Raw genomic sequence first — 24,865 nt, 5'->3', positions numbered from 1 at the left:
TTCTTTCATTTCATAGCTCATCTAAGGCTGATGTTGATTAAAACATAGCTCATCATTGAGTCTATCTAAATATACCTATAAAATATTTATCATCACTGGATTCTAGTCCAGATTTAATCTGGAGGTCCTGAAATGCACATTGCACACACACACTAGGGAAAAATGACAGCAGCTTCAAGTGTGAGGTGCAACTTCATCCAAATGCACCAGAACAGAAATCAATAGATGGCATGGAAAACAACCTCCAATTACTTTCCTGTTCCTGTCAAAATATATATCCCTGAGGCTTTAGATTAATCAGCAATTAGGCAAATTTATGAGTGATACCTTCTTAAATGGGGGATTACAGATAAAATTCGTAAGTCTGCTTCTTTTGTTAAACAAAAAATAGTTTCTCTTATTGTTTTTCAATTACAGTTGTCCCCTTCCTCCCCACAATTACTCTCCTTTGCCATACCTATCCCACCTCCCACATTCAATTCTCCCCTCCCCCCTCGTTGTCTTCGTCCATGGGTCCTTTATACACGTTCCTTGAGGACACTTCCCCTTCCTTGCCTCATCAGCCCTTCTTAAAAAGATTGACTGTTGTGCTTTATTAAGGTAGCAGTCCAGGTTGTTCAAAGCTTTTCCAAATAAAAATCTCAAACCTTATCCCAGTATGCTATCATTAAAGCTCAGCTAGATCCACAAAAGAGATATTAAAACAAGACATGTTAGCATGGTTTTAAAAGTTAAATTTGTTCTAGGATTATATAAATTACAAACTTTTTTCCCAATATCTGGAGCAATTTTTTTTCATAAAAACAGATAAATTGACATTTCAGCGATGGCCTCTTGCATGAATTCTCTTGATACCAGATACTTTTAGAGGATAGATAAAACTGAGTTGTGCTATTTTACTGTGGGAATAACCTTTATGAGTCACCATGTTTGACCTCCCACTCAGGGCAAAAATGTTTAGTAAAATGTCCCTGTTATAGTGAATTGTTTAAATGCTTAAATTGTTTAAGAAGTAAAGTCATAACTTCAGCATTTCCATTGTTTGCAATAATTCTTAGGAGTTCTTCATTGTAATGTGAATTTTTCCCCTTATCATTTCCACCCTTTGGTCCTAATACAACCCCACAAAAGTATCAGTTTGGTCCTTGTCTCCTACATACTCAATCTAATTGGGCTTTTAGGTTTTTTCAAATGGCAAGTTTAAAAGAAATCACATCCATATATTCAGACTTGATATGGGAACCATTGAAAAGAGAAAATAATTATTAAACTCATGGTAAACTTGAATCCTTAACTTATTAGCTTCTATATATAAGTGAGTTCAAAGCAAAGCAAACATTCTGTTCTATATATTACATATTTCATAATCGTTTTTATTTTATAAGCTAGAAAAACACCAGTAAAATAATTTTTTCTTAACTTTTCAGTAAAATGTATTTGTTTATTGATGATTATAAATTTTTATATCTAACTGAATGGGTTATTTGAGTTATGGGGTAATTTATCTGCAATCCTCCCATTTTATAGGAAAGGAAATCAAGACCAAGAAGGTTAGCATATTTTATATGGTTACACATCAGTTAGTTTTAAAGGCAGGAATATAATGAAGTCTTCTGTCTTCAGTACTTTTTTCTCATTGCGTAATAAATCCTGAACTTGGAAATTGGCCCTAAGTCAATAACACAAAAAATTATATCCCTCTAATCATTCAATTATTTTTCCCTTCTCTGGTGAGATCTTTACAAGAGGAACAGGTCATGTTAAATTTTTTTTGAAATTAATTAAATGATAAAATCTGCCTAATATGTCATGGTGTATATAAAACCTTCTTTGTTTTCCATAAATGTCACATATCTTATTATTGCAGCTGTTATTTTTTATCTAGTTAGAATGAATCAAGGACATAAACCTTAACTCTCAATTTGTTGACATTTTTAAAAGATTAGTGGTTTTGTAAATCCTGATAGATATTATTTTCACCATATTCCCTGTAGTCACTTTTCTTTTAAAATAAACCAAATGCCTATTGAATTCTTACTAGCCTCACAGTTTCCATAACTTCCAGTTTCTCTTTGAAAATTTATGTCTTTTCTCATACTTAATCTTAGCTGTCTTTTGAACACATAGTTTCATTAAAAAATATAAACATGAGTTTAAGCATTTATTTAAAACACTAAAGAAAAATCCCAGGTATAATCTCAGTCATGTGATCATTTCTTGTTTATAATTATTTTGCAATATCACTATTACCTCTTTATAATTATTGCCAGTTCTCTAATTTTCAAATACTTTCTAATATAAACTCAAATAAAGAGTTTAATTTTTATAAAAATTAATTGGTAATATGTAGAACTATACCTATACACTTGTATTCAAACTGGTTGACATAACTTAGTCCTTTCTATTATCAAAATATCTAAAATTTTCTTCAGTCAATACTTGGCTTTCCTTTAGTTTTATTAAATTTTTCTCAAAGGCATATTAAACACTTATTTAGGCCTCCATCTTCAAAAAAAAAAAAGAAAGAATGCTTTCAATAAGTGATAAAGTTAATTAACATTATTTAACACATGTAAAAATCATAAAAAGTTTAAAAAAATTTTTAAAAGATTTTATTTATTTATTTTTAGAGAGAAGGGAAGAAAGGGAGAGTGGGAGAGAAACATCAATGTGTAGTTGCCTCTCACATGCCCCCTACTGGGGAACTGGCCCACAACCCAGGTATTTGCCCTGACTGGGATTCGAACTGGAAACTATTTGGTTCACAGGCTGGTGCTGAATCCACTGAGTCACACCAGACAGGGCAAGATCATAAAAAGTCTTAAAAATGAAAGTACAAGCATAATAACAAGTACATGAGGAAACCCAGGCTAAGTAAACTATAATTGACTAAGAATAAGTACAGTTGTGTGATAGCAGGCAGCCAGAACAAGGCTAAAAATATGAATATGAATACAAATGGTGATATTTCTCCTATCTCAAAAACAAACATGTGAACCAACAACAAAAACTCAAGAAATCACTCAAGACAATTGTGCCCTTTAAGTACTTCCCATTTCTTGTTTCTTACATTAATTGTAAACATCATTGAATTATCATCCAAATCAATGTCTCTAATTTATCTCCTATTGTCTCCTAAATTCATTTTGCGTATACTCCCCTACCCCATTACCACTCCGAAAGCATTTTCCTTAAGATCATTAATTATCCTCACAGTGGTAAACCTTAGTGTCCTCATTCCATATTTCACTTGACTTATCAGTACCATGGGACACAGTTAAGACTGAACTCTTCTTAAAACAATTAACTATCCTGGCTCCCTTAGATTTCTTCTCCACTGGCCATTCTTCTCAGTCTCTTTCTTGTTTTCTTAACATTTATTAAAGTACTCCACACCTCAGTCCTTCTTCATCTGTACTCACCTACTTAGTGATCTCATCCAGGCTCATTACTAAATATCAAGTACCTGGTGACATTTAAATATACAGGGTCCGGCACAGACAACATGATCCCCAATTTTTTTAAAATTATAAACTCTTTTATTACAAAATCATAAGAATGGTATTCTCTGACATAACAATATCACATTCAAGTATCACACCATATGACAATTTAGGTGAAATGTTCAAATTAAAACTATAAATTATTACACTCATATTATTATCCTACCAACCACACTCAAGCAGGTGTTTCTTCTACTGGACCCTGTATATTTTCAACTTGGGCTTTTCTACCAAATTTGACTCTCACATATTTAAGTACTTACTTGGCTTTTCCACTTGGATATCTAATAGACATCTCAAATTCAAATAATTGAAAGTAAAATTCTGATATTCTTGAATATGAACATTTGAACTCTCCCAAATCTAGGCTTTCATTTACTTAGGGCAACAACTTTGGTGACACCATTGAATTCTCTCTCTTTCTCTCCCTCTCCTTCTACTCTTGACTTCAGTCTCAGCTCAGGTTCCCCTAAAAATAATTCTAAGAAAAAAAATTCAAGTAAATGTAGTTTATTTGGAAAATATTCCCCAGAAACACTGTCAAGAAATAGGGAATTGAGGTTGGAAGGGGAGAACATTAATAAAAATAATGTCATGGAGCAACATACTGCTTGCTGTCAGGAATTCAAGCTTAATTAAGAGGGAGCCTTCATATGATACCATAGAGCACCCACCTAAGCCTCGTCCCACCCAGGAGGGAGAGAAAGTTGGGGCATTTACCCACCAACTACTCAGACATGTGTTGAGAGTGCTTCAGGTCTGTACTCCACGGTACTTTCATTCTACCAGGAATTGAGAAACAATAAACAAAAGCAGTAAGTAAAACATGTACAGCCTTCATGAAAGGGCAAAGAAAAAGGCTTTATGCAAAATGTCACAAAAATGGAAAGTCAGGTTGGAGAGCTAACACGAAGCAGATAAGGTAGAGTCAAAATAGCATCAGATATGTACCCTTGCGGTCTATTTTCAATCCAGGACAGACTGAACATGTGAAATGTAATCAGATCATTCACTCCTTTGTTCAAAACCTTCCAATGGATTCCCATTTCACTTGCAGGCAAAACAAAACAAAACAAAACAAAACAAACACCACAAAACAAAACAAAACAAACAAACAAAAACAAAAACCAAATAAAAAACTTACATTCTTACAATGGCTTATAAGTTCTTATCAGACATCCCTTATAGTCCTCAACATTATCACTCACTAACTCTTTTCCCTACCCCTCTTACATTTCCTCACATACTCTAGGGACACTTCTGCATCATGGTTACTAGCTGCTTCCTTTGCTGGCAATATTCTTTCCTACACTATCTGCATGGGCTGTTTTCTCCCTTCTGAAGATCTTTGCTCAAATGTAACCTTTTCATTGAGCACATATCTAACCTTCTAATTGTAAAGTAAACTTATACTCACTAGGCATTCCCTAACTCTTCTCTCATTTTATTTTTTTATAGCACTTAATTTCATCTAGAGTTTTAATGTGCATATTTATTTATGTGTTTGTTCATTGTCTCTCCATTCCCAATAGAATTAAGTTCCACAAGGAGACGACATTTGTTTCTGCTTGTTCATTCCTGTATCCCCCATACTCCTAACACAAACTACCACATGATAGACCCACAAGGGAAAAACAAGAAACAAGAAACCCACACCATGACTACAGCATTGAATACCATTGTTTAATAAGAAATATAGCAAGCAATCAGAAAAAATAAACTGTTTCTCAAGCATTGAGGTATGTATGTTTTTTGTCAAATGAGTTTTTATATATAGACAAAGGAAAATTTTCTATCCTGAGAGGAATTTAATTTTATACACTCATGTACTAAGAGAATATAAATCTCAGGACACACAGTTTGTTTCTTTATAGAGGCAATTTTAGAGAGAGATTTTCTAGGGTATCTTGACCTAATTGTGTTGGTGTTTCTAATTCTAATTTTGACATAGGAGTAAAACCCAGAGAACTCTGAGTAATGGAAGGTGACTTTTTCTTCTAAACCAGTTGTTTTCCCATTGTTAAGGCAATGGAAATATATTTAAAACAAATTTAATGTTGAGTCAAATAGTATGTAGACAAAATCTGAGCTGCTGAAGTTCAAATGGGGTGTTATGCATGGGGGGAGATATTGTCAGCCATACTCTTTGTCCCTGCCATATTTTTGATAAGGTTTTATCCAGAGAAATGTCACTTCATGAAAATAGCTTAGCTTCTAAAGTCATACAAGTACATATAAGACAAAGATAACCAGGGCTAGAATTTAAATGGACTCTTCCTTTAATGGAGCTATCACCTCCAAAAAAACCATCTTGTACTTATGCATATTCAATAAATATTTTCCAGTGAGATTAACTTTTGTGAATGGGTATAACAGTGTTAGCAAAAATAGGTGGTAGAAAGAAAAGAAACAGGTCTCTGTAGGCAGCAAGTATTATTTTCTGCCAGGATAGCAAAAATAGAAACAAAACAATTTTATTTTATCTAGATTATCAAGGGTTTTCTTTAAAATGTAATTAACCTATTTGATTTGAAAAATTTTCTCTACTTATTCCCAAATCTGAAATCCTATAGACCCTTATATAACCTAGAACTTACCTCCACTGTGAATGCAGACACTTTCATTTAATCTGTAAATATTATGTTATCTCTAGCTCCTTTCTGATATTAGACTCTTAAAATTGTTCCTTAAATAAATGTATTATTTATATTTACGGTCAAAAACTATTCAAAGCCAACAAAAACAGTAATCATATTATAAATCTGAGTGATATAAGATATTAATAGATGTTTCTGGCTTAATTTTCTAGATGCTTGCTATAAAATTTCAGTTTGTGGATTTAAATAACCTGGTAAACTAGATCTACCAAAATTTTCATGAAATATATAATATTTATTACCTTCCAGGGAGGTAGGAGGTGAAATGTAACTCTTAAATTTATGTAAAGTCCTTCTAAGCATTCTATGTATATCACTTATGGGTTCATTTACATCTGTGAAAAATTATTTTGACTGGCCTTTTCTTTTGCTACTAATAAATCAATGTCATTAAGCAATAAAAATAACATGTATTATATCTATCATTTAATAATATATTTATAAATGCAGAAAAATTACCCCAAATCATATAATTTTCCCATTATAAATTAGAATTGTGTCCATTACAATTTACTTTTAGAATTTCACACATGTGTTTTTTAACTGAACATATGTGTACTTTGATGTACCTTCTCTAAGCTTTCTGTTCATGACTGCCTAAATGATTGGATGACCTAACCACCACAAAGAGAACAGCAGACTTCCAAGTCTGAATGGAATTTTACTAATTGCATCATTGATGTAGCTGGATGGTCATTCTTGGGCTACATACGCTTCTCTGCCTAAAGCACAATAGGACAAATGGCACTAAGGAAGACAAAGTCTGAGACATCTGCTCTGTCTGTACCTAATTATAAGATATAAAGAACTTCAATGACCAAGAAATGAAGATGGCCATCCTAGAAAATTTCAGAAAACTTACCAAACACGACTCCTTAATTGCTACTCTGATCTGTTCAACTCCTTCTGTGCCCACACAAGCATGGGATGTGGAGGCAAACAGGAAGGAAATGAGATTTTTATTTATCCAAGTTTAAAAAAATGCAAATGGTACTCAGGCAAGGGAGAATGAGGTAGGATCAGTGTTTGCTGAACGGTTCAATCTTTTTAATCTTCCAGGCTCAACTTTTATTTCAAGAATTCAAAACCACAGTTAATTCTACTTTTGTTAGAATAGCTCATAAACTGTAGAGAAAAGGCTTCAATACTAGACCAAAAAGACTTCCTTATGAATTTCATATATTTAGATAGGTTATGTGCTCATAAACTTGACATTGTAGATTGAATCTGACAAGGGAAATTTGCCTGCAGTCAAGTGGGCAGTAAAGGAAGGTAAAACTGCTCTGAAAAACACCATTAGGGGGGAATGGATATAACTCCAGGATTTTAAAAATGGATGGAGGGAAGAAAGATACATGAGTCAAAACCAAACATTAGCCTAAAGATGAAAAGTAGGGCATAGCTAAATATTATTCTAAAAAAAGATGAGAATCTTGGGAAACATTTGCTTGAATTTTTCCAAAAATGGAAGAACATGGTGACCTTTCTAGAAAAGAGTAAGGATTCATGAATGAGCTAAGATAGAGAACAAAAAGTAGATGGATTAAAAATAGCACAATGAGACATGAAATTCAGGGAAAGAACTTAAAAACACACTAGAGGCACTAGAATCTAGAACTAATAATGTGCAGAGAAGCATCCCAGGATTCAGTAGAAAAAGAGAATGAGATAAGACTATGTAAGAGAACATAATAGAATAGATATACAGTTTAAGAAATATATGCACTATTACAAAAATAAGCACCAAGAAAAGAATAGAAATATTTTCCAAACATAGACTCAAATCAGAAGGACTGTATTCATAATACAATTTCATATATGATTGATTACCAAGGAGGGAGAAAAACATGTTACTTCTCAAAGAACAAAATGAGTAGGTTTGACTAAAATCATTTCCTCACAGCACTAAAGAGAAAAGACATTTGGAAAAATGTGCACAGATTCAGATATTAAAACTTTATTATTAAAGAATTTTATGTCCAATCAATCTTACATTCACTTGCAAAGATAACAAAATTATACTGTCTGCCAGGAGAGAGGAATTTATATCCACAAAACCAATAAATATATATAAAAAAACAAGATATCAACTGTGGAAAAACAAAGTATACAAAAGTATAGTTAAATAGTGTAACCACATACATTATTTTTTAAAAATAAGTTGTAAATATGCTTACAAAATTTAAAGGGAATGCTGAAAGCTATTTCACAGTCAGATTTATAGAATATATAATATGTAAAAACATATTGAGCTTACAATTGTGGATAAGAAGAGTCAAAGTTATATTAAATGTAAAAGCAAAAAATAAAAATTATAGATTTTAATTTTGGAAATAGGATCAAGAAAGTTATAAAGAAATATATGGAATCATGAAAAATTACAAGCAGGGCAGAGTGAGAATGAGCAGTGGACACCTTTCCTAAACAGCTGATATATTTAAAAACAACCATTGTAGAATTAAGCTTGCAAATCCCCCTTCAAAATCACTAAAAAAGATTTTAGGAAGAAAACAGGCACAAAAATATAGTGAAACTGAAAAAAAAAATAAGGATAGAGAATACATATAGTAAAAGAGCATCCAGATTCACATAAATTTTTTTGTAAAAAGGTCATAAATCATAAACATTTTCATCTTGATGGCTGCAATCAAAGTGGATCTTCCAGGTGTAGAGATCAGAGGGGTGTGAACATTCACCTGGGCAGTGAGTGGCAGGGCGTGGTTTTCTTAGGCACCAAAGACCAACCTTTAACCACTGCTACATTCATAGTACAAAATGTAGATTTTTAAAATGCATTCATTTAAGTCCTGAACACATTGAGAGTACACAGTGAATGAATAATGTTGTTATGGATTTAGATTTTTGACAGACTGATTAAATCCTTCCCTTATGAAATTTTCATTTCATTCACAGAAACAGAGGAGAAACCTGGAATTTTAATATAATACTTTTCTTACATCATCAATGATCATGAATTGTCTTTTTTTGCTAGCTTTAAATTATCTCCTGATTCCATTTTTTATTTTTTCAAAATAAAACAAGTGTAATTTTTAAAAAAATTCTCAAAAGAGGCATTGAACATTATTATCCTTAAACTCATGATTGTATTTGGTGTATACCTTTCCATTGCTTTTTAAAATAATGTACTACTAGGAAAATCAATCTAATGCATAAATTTGAATATGTGTCCTTGTGGTAGATAAATTAACAAAAGAAAGGAGATAACTTTACAAACAAAATATAGTATCAAAAGTTAGAAAGAAAACACAGGCATGAGTCAACTTTTCCTAGCAAGCACCTACATGATCCAAGATAGGCCACTGTTTGCATTCCTGGAAGTACTCAATTCTTTCCTTTCTAAACATTTTTAGTTAAGTAGTCTCCAAATTTTCAAGATGATGATCCATCCCCACCTTGGTGACATGTTGCATTAAAATAGTGGTCAAACCCACAATACCCTCATTCTTAAGAATACAAAGCTGGGCTAAATAAACATAAGGAAGGAAAATTCTTCCTCAAAATTCGTAATGGACAGTTGTGCCTAGGATTTATGCTCGAATGATGAGGAAGAGGACTTTTCCTATGGACTTTTAACCACTGAGTTGGTCCAGGTAAGTTACCTGAAGTTGCTGGCAGCTGTGCTGTCACAGGAAACTTGCAAAGGAAGCCAACAGAGAGGGTGCTGGACTGGGAGACAGACCAATGCCTGATCGCGGTCCTGGGAACTGTGAATCCCTCAGCATCTGTGAAATGTAATCTGGAATTTTCAGTTCCTCTAGTCAATCACTCCTGCCCCTCATCCCACCTCAAAACACACACCTCTGCTTAATTTTGCTAAGCTAGTTTTTGTGTTTTGTCACTTGCAGAGAAGAAATCTGGATCATGCAATAGTTCTAAGACTGATTCCACAGTGCTATTTGCTGACTCATTATCAAAATGCAGTGAGCAAAGTTGGAAGAGTGTAAAGCAAAGTAGTGATGCTCAGAACACTAGTGGGTGCTAAGTTATGGATCGGGTTTGCAATTATGGTTGGGGTTAGAGCAGGATTTGGGTTAGTTAGAGGTAGGTTTGAGGTTAATGCTAGGGTTAGAGTTAAAGAGAGCATTGGGGTTAATTTTAAGATGGGGTAAGAATTAGGTTTGGGCTTTTAGACTTGGACATAGAGTTAAAAATAGACCCGAGGTTAATGTTAGGGCTAGGATTAGACACAGTTTTGGAGTTAATTTGGAATTTAAGGTTAGTGTTAAAAACAGGATTGTGGGTAGTATTAGGGCTGGAGTAGAGATAAGGACTGGGGTTAGTTTTAGGGTTAGGTTAATTGATAGTATGGGATTAGGGTTGTAGGTAGGAGTTGAGTTTTGGTTAAAGCTATATTTTGGGGTAAATTTTGCATTAGGCTATATCAAATTGCATTTGATGTAATTTGCAATTAGGGTCGCTTTAGAGGTAAGCCTGAGTTTTTTGAAAGGATTAAAGATAAATCTTGGGTTAGTCACAGAGATAGGGTTATAACTAGAGTTAGATTTGGGGTTAGTGTTAGTGTTAGTATAAAAAAGGGATTAGGATTATTTTTAAGGTTATAGTTTGAGGCAGACTTGGATTATAATTAATTTGAATTAGAGTTAGGTTTGGGATTAGAGTTAGGGTTATACAAGTGTTAGAGATAGTTTTGGTGCCAATATTTGAGTTACAATTACAGGTAGAATGGAGGTTAGGGTAAGGGTTGAGGGTCAAGATAATGTGTTTAGTTTTAGATCATCAGTCAGCGTTACATTTGGGGCTATATGTAGTGTCAGGGTTAGGGTTAGGAGAAGGGTTGAAATTTACATTATGCTTGGGATCTGAAGTAGTTTTGAGGTAAGAGTTAGTGTTCAGGCAAGTTGGGGTTCATGTTATAAATTAAATTAGAGGTAAATTTGAGATTAGGGTTAGGATTAGGTAAAGTAATATAAGATAGGTTTAAGGTAAATGTTATGGTTAGAGGCAGCATTAAGGACAGGTTTGGGGTAAGTGTTAGGGTTTGAGTTAGAGTATTGCTGGAGTGAGTTTCTTGGTTAGTTTTAGGATTAAGTTTTAGAGGTAAGGTTGAGTTTAGTTTTACAATTGGTTTTCAGGTCCAAGTTAGCTGATGAATGGAGTTATGACTATAACCAGAATAAGAATTAGTTTGAGGGGCCCTGGCTGGCTTAGCTCAGCGGATTGAGCGCGGGCTGGGAACCAAAGTGTCCCAGGTTCGATTCCCAGCCAGGGTACATGCCTGGGTTGCAGGCCATAACCCCCAGCAACCACACATTGATGTTTCTCTCTCTCTCTCTCTATCTCCCTCCCTTCCCTCTCTAAAAATAAATAAATACAATTTTTAAAAAAGTTGTGAATAAACATTTAAAAAAAAGAATTAGTTTGGGGGTTCTGGTTAGGTTAGGCTTAGGATGGTTAGTATTGGGGTACAGTTAGGCTTGTAGAAAGGATCAGGTTTCATGTTGGTGTAACAACATGGTTAGACTGAAAGGCAGATGCAAGGTTCCTGAGGGAACAATGTACCCTTTCAGTCAGGACTCTGGAGGACCACCCAGGTTGCAAGCGTAGGTGTCATCTTCATCCTCATTAATTTAGAGAAGAACAATCTCAGAAGAGTGTAAACTACGTCAAAGAATAAAAGTAGTCAGATTTCCTCATGTCCTTCTCCATTTGCTTTTGTTTTTATTTTTTCTTTCACTCTCATTTTCTCTCTTCTTCCTTCTCACTACCTGTATCATGCAGGCTGGTTCTTGTCTTAATCAGTGCTTTGCAGTACAACCATCCAAATCTAATAAATGTAAACAAATAAACCTCGTATACTAGGGAAGGGTTGATCTAACTAGATCTTGGTATTCTAACATTATCATTAGGGTTCTCTCCATCTCTCGATCTGTTTCTCTGCAGGCTGGTTTAAATCTCCTAGGAGGTATGATTTTCTTCTGAGTGGTAAAAGGAGAGGATTTTAGGCATCTCTAGGTCTAATCATCCCAAGTAGCAAAAAACAGAGGAACACTGGTGATTTTCATTGGGATCAGATTATCACCCCTTTGCCAAGCACTGTGGTTGGGGGACAGGAAATGATTGGTCCTTTCTCTCTCTGATTCTCACGAGCTGGGTGGAAGTGGTTGGGGTGGGTGAGGAGTGGGTGGTACTGTGATTGATATTTTCTTTTCTCTCTCCACCACACTCCCATGGAATGGTAAGGGCACAGCTTCCTAAAGGAAGAGGTAATGCTGTTATGTGAAGAACAGGAGATGTGGCTGTTGGAAAAAGCACTGGGTATCTATTATAGACCCCTGTGCTACAGTGACATTTGACATTTTCGAAATTCAGGCATTTTTGGGATATACAGGACAGTGTGCCTTTTTCTCCTCTGTACTCTTTCTATGTCTGTTTTAGCTATTGTAATTCTCTCTGATTTTACCTTAAGCCATTTGTTCTGGTTTTATCTTGAATAATGCTGGGAACACCTTGATAAAACACTTCCTCGTGATACCTTTAGTTAAATACATTTCAAAAGTTTTAAGTCAGTGTTCATTTCGGTACACTTTTCCTTTTGTTTTATTATTCTGGCGTTGTGTGCATGTGTGTGATGTTTCCCTCCTGAGGTGTTTTATATTGTGCTGTTTCTGTCTTTTAAAAAAGATGTCAATATCCTATTGACTTTTCATTTTATCTTCATTTATGCTTTTTGTTCTGTTTTATTACCAGGTACCTTCTTTCTTTCTTTTTATTTCTGCCCTTTATTCTGAAAGTTAATGACTTTGTAATTATTTTCAGTGAGACACCAGAAAACGTGACTAGAGGAAACAATGTGTCTCTGTTTGCACTATTGGGTTTTAAATATTTTATATGAATCATGCCATGTTTGTGTCTTAATCTAATTTTGTCTTCCCATGTGATTATATTTTCACTGAAAGCCACATTTTTGGTTTTATAGAAATTCAAGAGGTCAACATCTTTTTCATTGAGAAAGCACCAGATTTAAAAACAGAGAACTATCATTACTACCTCATTGTTTTGGTGTTTCAATACTCATACTTCCAGCCCCCTCAATGACAAAGAAACATAATTAAACATCAGACTCATGGAAACTAACCGCTGAAGCTGAACAGAACCAAATTTCCTGAAGTAAATCTGAAGTTTATTTCTCACTTTTTTCACCACATTTATTATTAAGTTAGACTCTAATATTCATATTTTAAGTCCTATTGTGTTAATAGTGAAGTAAAAATAACAATTTGAGATAAGTTAGCATCTCAGATATATTTTCTGATTTGAAATTTGAAAATGAGTATCCATATTTAATTATATATATATAAAATCATTTAAAAAATTCCACTAAATGATTTGCATTGCCAGATGACATACTTGTTATTTTTTAAAAGAAAATGGGTTATAATATGAAGTATACATTTAAGATAAAAAAAGAATTCTACTTCATCTACTATTGTTATTGTTGTTCAAAAATAAAGCATTGTTCTCCTTTAAAGGGATGTGACAGTTACTTAACATAAATTAGAGGTGGGCAAAGTAGGTTTGCAGTTGATCATATGGAAAAAGACTTATAGATTATGATCATAATAATATAAGAATCAATTGTGTTTTGCATACTCACAACTATAAACCTACTTTTGCCTATCCCTATATATTTTTCTAGTAGAATTTTAAATTAAAAAAACTTGCAAATGACCAATATTTCCAATAATATATTCATCCCAAAGCTACTGAAAATAAGAGAAACCTCAGCCTTTAAGCTAGCAACAGAAACCCCCATTCTAAGATTGGTAATGTTCTACTGCCCGTGATCCTAATCATAAGTTAACAACAGAAATGTAGGAGATACTGTTCTTGTAGCTCATCTAGCTGTGACCATGAAAAATAAAGGGAATCTAGACAAATGAACAAAATCATTCTCAGGCCACTATTTTCAAACCTGTTATGGAAAAAATAAAATGTTGCCAAGTGTTACCAATTTATGCTCCATTGCCAAGGAGGTAACCAGTTGAGAACCAGACTTCAGGTGGCAACAGAAGAGGACAAGCCATGCCCAAGCCAGAAAGCACACGCTATTTGCATTCATCAATGGAATTAACTCTGTCCTACGCTGATGAAATTAATGATGCTAACACTAAACAACTTATTTCTAAAAAATAAACTTAAAGGACAGTAATAATAAAGCAACCAAACTATTATGTTTGATGAGAAATTTAGAGCTAATGCTACTTTGATTAACTCTCACAGGGCAACAGGAGGCTGGGATGGGGACAGTGAAAATTCCTCCATAAACTGTGGTTTGCCAGAGAGGTGACTAAACCCCATGGCTTGCCTCTTGGAGTGAAAGGGACAAAACATTCTCTAAGACACAGACTTGTCCTGCCATCATTCTGAGGATACTAAAAGCTGGAGGTAGCAAAGTTTAGCTTGCTTATGCCCTGCCTCAATAACATTTTTTACTTCATCTTTTGTCCCTCCTGCCCTTCACTTCTTGATACCCAGGGAGAACTACAGTGTTAATGTTTCCTTCTCATTCATTAAGCTAATATTATATGTACAATCTTATATTTCAGTGCACTATTTGTATCTATTTAATAGTAAATACTACACTGTGTTTTTCTGTAATATATTGTATTTCTAGCCTTTCCAGGAGACTATTAACCCCTTGAAAAAAAATGCTGTCTTTTTTTTATCTTTGTTCTTGCTGGTGTGATGGAGAATGCATGGCAATAAATAGATGTTCAATGATTGTTTCATTAATAAGTGAGCAAGTGAATGAGTGAATGAATGAATGTTCTCTCATTGTTCAGTTTTCACTTACACCCATTCAACAATAGCAGCCAGCCACACCAGATCCCTGGAGAACATCAGGATTCGGGCCGCAGAGGCCGACATTTCCTCTCAAGAAAATGGCAGCCCATGGCCTTCCAACGGAATCCGTCCCTAAGGCCTTGTATTGTTCTCCAGAAACCCTCAGTAAATTTTCTTTACTTTTTAAGCCTGAGCACAGACCATGTTTTCTTATACTCACACAATGCTAAAAATAGAACTTTAAGTGTTTAATTAGAATGTTGAATAGAAAAATGCTCATAAAACTAGAACACATATCCTGTTCCTGGGTTATATTCAGAGCATATAGATTAACTTATAACACAGAGTCCCCAAAAAGGAGGAAGACAATTAGATTTAGTAAAGAATTAATTGAACATGTTTTAGTAATCAACATTTATCTTAATCAATACTCTAAGGAGATAAAAAGTAATAACCTGGGATCCAGTTGCAGGAAAGCTGAAGATAATGGCTTTCTTAATAAAAGCCAAGGCACATCCTAAATATTTTTTTTAATGAAAACAGAAACTTTAAATGTGAGTTCCTTGAATTGAATGTAAAGGAGAATCAAATTATCTATAACTAATGCCACTGACCCCTTAAAATACTGGTGAGTATACCCAGGATTTCAGGTATATATGCAATATATGCAAAGTATAGGAAACAATTTAGACTACATATTCTAAGTCTGTATCATTATAGTCCATAATAAAAATGCCTCTTTTCTAACCTATTATCACCAAATATATCTCAAGTTTTATAAATATTTCACAATATTTTTATAACACCTATTCTTTTGAAGTAGAATATTTGCAAACTTTAATATATTGAAGAAAAAGGTAGGTAAGCATCTTTCTGCAATGGATTTAGATAGAGCTTGCTAGAGTCTTATGTTTCCTTTTTCTTTACACACAGAGATAAGGCTATTGCAGTGAGAAACTGAATTTCTAAAACCTCAATGTGGACAAACCCTTGGAGGAAAGCTTTTATTCTTTGTTTTAATCTATACCCATCCAATATTATCAATATTATCGATAACAAGCTTTTGATGTTACTATAATTTTACATAATCCTAGATCTACTCTGTGACTAATAGCTCCTCACATTTATAACTTAATAAATTAGATCCACTAGAACTAAATCAAAGCCAGTCTTTCACATACTTTTGTGTGGCTAACACCTATTCATAGCAACACTCAGATTTCTTCTGACATAAATGATTAACTACATTTATTATGCATAGAAGTATATGTGTAGATTTTGTTTAATGATTCAAGGGACATGGTAAAAAGAATTAAATTTCACATCAATCCTGAAACATTGACTTCATATAGAAAATTGTAAATAAAAACATGCAAGTTAGAAGTATATCTTTGTACTACTATTTTTTTCTAATTTTTCTCTAGAATTTTTCTAAATCTTTGCATTACTAATTCTGTAGGCAGTGAATTCCACATGCAGTAAATTCTGCCTGTCATGTCAGACTTCTGAAATGTCCTTGTTTTGGCAAAGTTGGATAACAAAAACGTGTGTACTGACTGCTATGATAATAAATTGAGCCAATGTGCCCACTGATAACTCTGTTCGAAGTGTTATGTAACTATTATTTCAAAGTTATCACTGAAGTCTTGGGATTCTTATTGGTTTAACCTGCCCTTTTTTCCTTTAATATCTCCTATTAGTATTTCTGCTGCACTTCTTGTTTTTCTGCCTAATCATTTTTTTAAAGTAGGTCTTTAATCTTCTCTCCTCTGGTAGCTCTTACAGGCACACTTGAATTTGTGTCATACTGTAACGTCACCTGGCTTTCAAGTTGGTCTCCAAAAGCAGGAGTCCCATATAATAGGAAGCTCCCTTTTACCCTTTTTCTATGACAGGGATTCTCATACTCAGTGTACTGGGACACTATCTTAAATGTCAATTCTAGAGTTACCAGCTCCTAAAATCTAACTCAGTAAGTCAGGAATGAACACAAACATTTTTTACCATGTACCCTAATTTTTTGTTTTTGTTTCTTGATGTGTGGCTCAAGATGATTCTTTCCCCAGTTTAAGGAAACTGAGATGATTTCATACAGAAGAAAGCCAAAAATAAAATATATGTAAGAAAGAATTTTGTATTCACTATGTAGTCCCTTTTATAGTCTTTCATATCAGAGGCCATAACAGGAATATGTAAAAAGGTATGAACATAAAAGATGACTGTTATAAATCACAGGTTTACTTCATTTAGCTTAACTTAACACTCCTGACTTTATATTCAAATGTTCACTGTACATCTCCCTTAACTGTCTTAAAATGTATAGTACTTTTGATTCTCTCTCCTTCCCTATAGGAAACTGACTCCTCCCCCAGCACCACATATCTCAATAAATGGCACCAATATCCACTTACTTGTGATGAAAATGTTGACTTATCTATTCTTCCCACACTGGTATGCAATCCATCTGCAAATCCCGTTGGTCCTACTATCAAAATGTGTCTTAAATATCACCACTAGAATATGTTTCTTAAGCAAAGGAGCCTTGCCTGTTTTCTGTAGCTGGTATGGGCACAGTATAGCTATTTTTTTTTAACTAATGAATTTTAGTTTGTAAAAAAAGGTCTTGCAACTTGATTCACCTAGTAACAAATTTCTATTTCCTTGTATGATTCTAATTATTCCAGAACACATTGTCTAAATAACCCTCACATAACCTGTGTAGATTGCTTGCACAGCCACAAGGAAAAAAATCTGTGAGTAGCAAACTAAGTGGCATATGGGGAGGCAAACCTTATTTCCTACTGAACAGCTCTACAAGTGCACTCTTATTATAACTCTTCCTGCCTTGGCTAAATTCGTGTTGACCCCTTTACTCACAACACTTGATTTTCTTTCTACAGTGCTTGCCTATATTAAGAAAATGACAAATAAGACAATCAATACTCTTTCTTTGGGCAAAAATGTCTATTAATCATAAGATTATTTTATGTTTTTCTCAATTCCCTACATTTGATGGGTTGTCAATATCTATCTCCAAAGTGTCTTGTATATTTGTTTAATTTTTTTCCATATTCAATTTCGCTGCCTTGGTTTCACCTTTGTAATCAATTGCCTGAAAAGTCTCAACAGTTTCCTAAGTAGCTTCCCAGTGTCTGGTCTCAAATAACTTCCACTTCTTACCATTGCCCTATATTAATCTTCGTTTGGGAGCTCTGATATAGCAGAGCTTATTTTCAGACAACTCTAGGGATTTAAGACTTTTTACATTGAATCTACCACAATATAACATCACAGGTATCTGTGTGGCGATACCCACAAAATAAGGCCATAAAAGGAATACAAAACATCAGAGGAGATTATGTGAAGTTTCTGCTACTTGAAATTACTCAGAAAAGTTCATGAAAATCTATGTTTTACATTCAGGAATTCCCTGAATGACATTTTCAGCTTAGTTATTTATCTATCTGTAAGCAAGCATAAATTTACTCTGGTTACTGCATCAACTTAGGTACAATTTCTTTTCACCCTTTGGAACTTTTCAAATTGTATTCATATACCAACAATACCTCAAATGCTACTTCCTACCCCAACTCAAATCTAACTCTTACGTTTCCATGCTCTAACACTTAGCGTATGCTTCTTCAGTAACCCTCACAGTATGGTCTACGGTTTACATGTCAGTCTCTCCTGCAAGATTAGAAATTCCTTGTAGGTAAGATCCAGGCCTCATTCACTTCTCCGTTTCCTCCACAGAATGTAATAGAACAGATTTCACATTGAAGGCATTCAATAAATATTTGCTGAATGAAATAAGAAAAGGAAATAGCTCCAAATTAGGTAAGCCCTGGAAAACCTGTGTGGTGGTTCAGGTTGCTTTATATTTTGTGCACCTTTTGCTGCTACAATTGCACTGAGTTGCTTTTACCTGCATTTGGATGATAAAGGTATATTTGCATGACATCAAATCACACCAACAGTTGGTAGATACTGCCATTGTGACTGAGCACTCAGAGAAGTCTCAAGAACACCTGTGTATCAGCAGAGAAAATCTGTGTTAGGCTTGACTTTTGCTGATGCTCCTCTTCCCTTCTCTGCATCCAGGTTCCTGCACTGAGTTACAGACCAATGCAGCCCTGGTGATTAGTCACTGAATCTTCAGACTCTTTCAGTTGAGTTTACCAAAAAATGCACATAAAAATTTGTGCATTTTTCTTAAACTACACACATTCTGTTTCTCAACTTGCTACACACACTTTCATAGTTGCATTGTCCCATGGGGAATGGAAAGGGAGAACAGAGCATTGTTTTTATTTAGTACTCAGAAATGGGGAAACAAAGTGATAACATGGACAGCTATTCAAACAAGTGACACAAAAGCAGCTCTCTAATATTAAATGTCACTCACTACCTGAAAGAAGAGTGAATAATAGCCCAATTACACAGGTTGTTGTAGGATTAACTAAAATGTTAAAGAGTTATGTAATTATGGCCATATAACAACTCCAAAAAATAACATGTAAATTCTATTATAATTTACTTCATTCACAGCAATAAGAAATTTTGGTTAAATTGGTTTAATTAGTCAAGGGTCTCCTAGCAATGCCTCCCTTCTCTGAGCAAGACAGCACTTTCATTTTTAAAAATTTATAACTTTAATGGATATTTCAGGAAAATGAGGTCCAGAGTTAGTCAAAAGGGTTTCTTCCCTCTTATTCCCCATTAAATGAAGTATCTGAACTATTCAGTTATTACCAACACTGCTCTTGTGCTCCATCTGAAAATAGATTTTTTTCAATTGTCTGCACTGTCTAATGTACTTGTGACTAGAATTGTCATGTCACTGGCAATGGGCAGAATGAAAAAGGATTCTTAAGGCTGAGTCTCTGTGGGCATCCTTGAAACATCTGGGGCTCGCATGAAGGTATGTTTGGCTCTTTTTATTGCAGAAAGTGTGGGGTCCTGGTAACATTCAGCCTCAGCTCTCTTCCTGCATATGGGACATAAATGGTCAAATGTTTCCTTAGACTTTTATGAAAACATAAAAGAAAACCACCAAGAATTACTTCAAATCAAAGAGCAAAGAGGGCTTAAGTAAGAATTGTGTACATTATGTGTTCCCTGCAGTTATTGTAGAACATGTCATGTTATTTGGAAGGATCTTGGTATAACTTCCTTGAGGAGAAAAAAACAAAACAAAAAACCTGCTGTAGCACAGTCTTAAATCCCACTTGACAAGAGCCAGATAGTTTATTGGTAATGTTAAGGGAATTTCAGTGCTGGAGAGAGATTTGCAAATGGTCCCCAAAACATTTCTTTAGTAACTATATAATATTCATTTTAAAGAGTGTGTTCCTTAAGATATTGACCAAAATTATCACAAACATAATTCAGATTACCGAGGTTTTATTTTAAAATTGTATATTGAAAAAATGTAAAGCCTCTATTGCCTATTTTAATGTACTCATAATTAAAGCATTTCTCTTGGTGGAAATCTGATACTTTATTTGGTAGCTAAAAATTGCTGCATGCCTAGCACTGTTCTAGACAGTGAGGACACATCCACAAAAGAGAAAAATAAAGGATCTCTCCTCATGGAGCTTACATGATACTTAAGGGAGACACAGAAAAATGAACAAATAAACCAAGAGTATATTTTCAAAAGTAATAAGTTCTATGACAAAATAAAATGAAGTGGTATCATGGTACATGAAGGGGCTGATAATTCAGACTGGGCCTTCATAGAGACCTTGTCAAAAGATGTGACAGGGGACCTGAGAAGGAGTCACCCATGAGAGGGTCAGAGAGGTTAGAAACAGTGAAGGCTCTAAAGCAGAAATATATTGAGTCTGTTCAAGAGAATGAACTTATGCCACAACAATCAATGAGAACAAGAGGTACTCCTTCTTATAAGAATGTTAATTCAAGGACTTATGCATCTTTGGTATATTTATCTTTTTTTTATCTTTTCTTTTGCTTCCAAAAAGCTAGTTCTTTTACTCAGAGGGTAGTTGAAAATAGCTCTTAACTCTGGGAAAGTCAAGGCCTTATACCAGTTTTGGCATGTTTAAAGTTCAAAGAAGGTAGCTTCTTACTCTTGCATGAAAAAACTCCGGTGGCCCTGACTAATGTGGCTCAGTTAGTTGCGTTGTCCTGCAAAGCTAAGGGTTGCCATTTGATCCCCAGTCAAGGCACATGCCTGGGTTCAGTCCCCAGCCAGGGCAGTCCCCCAAATGTGTCTGTGCGCACACACACAGGTTTTTAGTTATGAGTTTTTTAGTTCTTAAAATCTTACTCGTCAATTTCCACTGACATTGTTTGGCTTTTTTCAGTGATTAGTTGCAAAGTTCATTATGCCTGGGAAAAACAAAACATATAAATCTATAAACTTGGGTTACGGACTTTCAGGAATCTATGAGTCACCACCACCATCTCTGATGACTTCAAAGAACAAGGTCTTTCTAGGCTTCCTGTGTCTGAGGTGTAAATTAAGCCCAAGCGTGTAAATGTCCCAGTAGTTATGAAGTCCTTTCTTATACCAGTTAGTGAGATTTGTTAATGTGTATTTTAAAGCTTTCTAAAATTAAGGAATTTTTATATTAAGTATTCTAATTGGAAAGATTAACTTTTAAGCTATTTTATCATAATGAAAAGTTGACTCAGTTTTACCCAATGACAAATGGTTTCATAAGCACTTAAGCATATCTTTGTACATCTATCCAGAAATATTTGCACAATTTGCACATTTTAAGAAAGACAAATTGACTTCAGAATAGAATTCATAGGCAATATAGTTCTCTACCGAAGTGGATGACTCATCAAATTCATTCTGAATTGATGAAATGAATTAATATAGACAGTGCATTTTTGACCCCATTTCTAGAAATGTAGTGATAAAATGAAGGCCTCACATGGTTACAAACCATGTCCTTTATAAATTCATTTTAGAGTGTCTCAGTAGGAAAAAAAAACTCACTGAAAACCTAGAAAAGGATATTATAATTTTTAGTCTCCACTGTATTCCTATTGTCAACTAAGAGTAGTGAATAAAGCTTTTTTAAAGTATTTATTTATTTATTTATTTATTTTCTATTTTAAAACTTTCTATATACTTTTATTTTAATTTTAAAAAATAAATGTACTGGGTGTAACATTTGTTAATAATGTGTAAATTTCTGGTGTAGAACTTTATGATACAACATCTTGCTACTCCACTGTTTAAAAGTTTTTTAAGCCAACCACAGTTTTAAAAATTTTGAAATGTCAAGTCAACTTGTAGAGAAATGTTTCCTGTAATTCCCTCATGACTCACCTGGGGTCAATGGGGGCTCATTGATTATTTTAATGATAAAAATGCCATTTAGAATAAATTTTAAATGAGCATCTTTAGACAATTCTAAGTACGTTGCAGTAAAAAAAATAGGGATTTCATTTGAAAATATAAAAATGTTCACCCTGACTGCTGTGGCTCAGAGGATTGGGCATTGTCCCGAATACCAAAAGTTTGTAGATTAGAATCCCAGGCAAGGCACATACCAGCTGGGGCCTGGGAGAGGCAACCAACTGATTGAAGTTTCTCTCACACATTGACATTTCTCTCACCTTCTTTCTCCCTTCCTTCCCTTCTCTCTAAAAGTAATAAAAATTTTTTTAAAAGACAGTATTAAAAAAATTCATTAGAACTCAAATTTTCCATCTTCTTGATATTAGTTTGAGCCTAAAAAATGATCTAAAGACCAAAATAATGGGTGACTAGGAATATTGTAACTTTTTGAAACCTCCCAAAAAATTTATTATAAAAATGATTTTAGTGAAAACTATATAGAATATTGGAAAATATTAATAAAGCCATGACATGTACAATTCTTATATGCATCCTTCAGGAAAAATATAAAAATAATTTAAACAGAAATTTCTTCTCAAATTTAAATATTCTGTAAAGCAAAAAATACCAACATTTTTTCTAATTTTAGTCTTTTTCCTTCCTTTACTTTTCATTTTCTCACTTTCTTCTTTTCTCCTTTTCTTTCTTATACAGCATATAGAGACCTCCATAGAAGTAATTATTTAGATAGTTTTTATTGTCTTTTATTATCAATATTTTTTATTGAAGCCAGCTTGATTTAATGAGCCCCAACATCAGTGTAAAACCCTCACAAGTCTTCCTCCTTTTGGACTTTCTTTACATTAACCCCAGGATGCTTGCATGAAAAATGCACACCAATGGCAGCACTCTCCTTTAAACCTCTTAAGACTCTCTTTAAACTACAGCATCAAAGCCAGCCAGGACCTTCAGTAAGGTACACAGGCCTTCCCTAACCCAACCCTTACTAATGCTCTAGCCTCATCTCTAGACTCCCCTCATCCTCAGTTACACTTGAGTTACCCAATTGCTTAACATTCTCTTCATAGCCCATGCTATTTCACGCATCTTTGATTTCACTCATGTTGTTTCCTCTGCTTAGGACATCCTTACCCGCTTTTCCTCACCTGTATAACTTTAACTGAAGCGTTAAAATTCAGTGTATGTGTCATCTCCTCCTGAATCTTCCTCTAATCCCCCAAGTGGAATGAAGTACTCTTTCTATATACTTTCACTACATCCTACATCCTGCCAGAGCGCTTGCCACATTATATTGAAATAATCTATTAATATGTTTGTCTCTCCACCTAGAGTGTAGGTTTCATGGTTTCTATTATCTTTTCCTCTAGATTCTTAGATGATAATCAACTTAGAAAAGTTTCCCAATATTATAAGTTATTTTTACTGGCAGAGATCTAAAGTGTGAAGTGGTTATAGCTATCAGCTATCTTAGCCTTATGCCATTAAGAATATGATTGCTAAATTTCCTTATTCTGAGTCTATACAAGTTAAAAATACTTTTAACTATTGCATGGTTTCCATGACAAAGACAGGATTCCTTTACATTTTTCAGTCCCATTTGCAGGTAGGGTGATAAAATGTGTTTGGTTTGGGCCAAATGATTAGGGGTACAGTTGACATGTGTAGCTTTTGGGCATAGGTAGTTAAAAGCCAGTATACTTTTTCTAGTTCACATTTCTGCTACCATGAAAGCTTAGGAGACTATATAACAACTTACCCCCAAATTAAAAAAAAATCTTAAAACAACAAACATATTATCTCATAGCTTCTAAAGGGTTAGGAATCAGGAAGAAATTCACCTAGACTGTTCTGCCTGTTATTAAGTTTCAGTTCAGGGTGCTGTTGCAGGCATCTCAAGAATCAACCTGGCTGGAAGATTTGCTTTCACATTCATACATGTGGTTGTCGAAAGGCCATATTTCCTCTATGGCTGTTGGATGGGTTTTTCAATGTCTTACTATATGCATTGCTAACAATGAAACATCTTACTTTCTTCAAAGCAAGAAATCCAAGAGCAAGAGAAAGAGTGGGGACTCAAAGCAGAAGCTGTAACCTTTTATAATGTAATCTTGAAAGTGACAGACTGCCCCCTGTGCTGTTTTTGGTCATGGCCCAATCCTGGCACAGTGTGACAAGGGGACTACACATGGGCATGAAGACCTGGAGGTGGGGCCATCCTGGAGGCTGGTCACCACAGAGGCCACATGTTAAGGTGGTGCACAAAACATGGAGGACACCTGGACAATGAGTTAGTGGGTAAAACAGACTCCCCAACCCACTTTAGCTATTACATAAGCAAGAAATAAACTTTTGTGATACAAAGCCAGTGAGAATTCAGGGTTTATTTGACAGTATGGCATAGTCTAGCTATTCAGACCAATAAAGCTCTCATACAGCAATGCCTACAGAAAGAGGCTGTGATGATTGAAAGGACTTTGAGCATTCTAGAGCTTGTGAGAGTAACTTCCTATTTTAAATTAAAACATTAGAACTCTTCT

The 24,865-nt window shown here is 34.4% G+C and overlaps 1 protein-coding gene across 1 annotated transcript in view; it reads right to left on the bottom strand.

Annotated features, from left to right (window-relative positions):
* Positions 1-24,865, bottom strand: part of HCRTR2 (hypocretin receptor 2) — an 86,141-nt gene that overhangs the window by 53,686 nt on the left and 7,590 nt on the right. The window lies entirely within an intron of this gene.

The sequence above is a fragment of the Phyllostomus hastatus genome, unplaced genomic scaffold, assembly GCF_019186645.2.
Source record: "Phyllostomus hastatus isolate PE091 unplaced genomic scaffold, TTU_PhHast_1.1 phas_contig_40, whole genome shotgun sequence".
Classification (NCBI taxonomy): Eukaryota; Metazoa; Chordata; class Mammalia; order Chiroptera; family Phyllostomidae; genus Phyllostomus; species Phyllostomus hastatus.
This window is presented reverse-complemented; position numbering and strand designations above follow the sequence as displayed.